The sequence below is a fragment of the Triticum urartu genome, unplaced genomic scaffold (genome assembly GCF_003073215.2).
Source record: "Triticum urartu cultivar G1812 unplaced genomic scaffold, Tu2.1 TuUngrouped_contig_6036, whole genome shotgun sequence".
Taxonomy (NCBI): Eukaryota; Viridiplantae; Streptophyta; class Magnoliopsida; order Poales; family Poaceae; genus Triticum; species Triticum urartu.
This window is the reverse complement of record NW_024116762.1, coordinates 7,892-9,032: the sequence shown is the minus strand read 5'-3', so window position 1 is coordinate 9,032 and position 1,141 is coordinate 7,892. Positions and strand designations below refer to the sequence as shown.

Genomic DNA, 1,141 nt, shown 5'->3' with positions numbered 1-1,141 from the left:
TAAATATCAAACTCCTCATGGACTTATAGACCTGTGTACACTCACAAACGCATTAGTCCCTTAACCTATAAGTCTTCAATACACCAAAATCACTAAGGGGCACTAGATGCACTTACAAACTGATGCTCTCATTTTTGTCGAACTGATCGTCTTCTTTATGAACTGATGCACTCGGTTTGGACCTATGTTACCGGACTCATGGCGTTTTCATCCCCGCAATGCAGTCGCCACAGTTGCCGCCGCCATCGAGGAGCTCTAGCTGCTCGCCCTGAGGGCTTTCACGGGCGCCGACTCCATGTCCGGCACGGCGGCCTCGCGGGCGGCAGAGCGCATGCCGCCGTGTCACGAGCAGGTGACGGTCCGCGGGATGGTGGCGGACTAGACCCACCTCTCCCTCTCCCTTTCCCTGGTTCCCACCGCCACGACGGCGCTCAACAAGGACAACTACCTCGCCATCTGCCTCACCGCGCTCGCCGCCACCAGCAAGGAGCAGCAGGCAAGCGCGTGGAACCCGTCACCTACCCGGGCTTAGGAGCTGCGGTGCAGCTGCGCAGTCTGCGGGAAGGAGTTTGCATCGTACCAGGCGATCGACGGGCACAAGTCCAGCCACCACAAGCCGGTGCCCACTAGAGAGTGCTGCATTGCCGCGCAGGCGTCCACGGGCGATGGGTCAGAGCAGGGGCTTCACGACCGAGCAGGCGCTCAGAGGGCACAAGCACTGCCACTACTGGGATGGCACCTCCATTTCCATGTCCGTGTCCGTCTCCGTGTCGGCATCCTCTGCCGTGCTGAGGAACTTCGACCTAAACCTGCTGTCGATGCCGAAGAACGTAGGGGTGAAGAGGTGGGACGAGGACGAGGAGGTGCAGAGCCCTCTCCCCACCAAGAAGCTGAGTCTTTTGCTATAAAAGAAGGAGAGATGGCCAATGGTCAACCACCCCTTGATTAATTTGTTCATTTGTTGAATTCGATTAGGTATCACCATGATTTGTTGATTTGTTGTATTTATAAGGACACAAAGAAATTAAAACTATGGGCTTAATTCCATTTCCATGCTCCAACGCCCTTCTCTGATCTCTCTGTGTCCATGTTGAGCCGCGCTTCCCGATTTTCCTGGGTCGCTGCTGTACTATCAGAATAA

At 55.4% G+C, this 1,141-nt stretch overlaps 1 pseudogene; it reads left to right on the top strand.

Annotated features, from left to right (window-relative positions):
* The first annotated feature begins 382 nt into the window (after nt 1-382).
* LOC125530053 lies at nt 383-908 on the top strand (annotated as a pseudogene).
* Nucleotides 909-1,141: the final 233 nt, after the last annotated feature.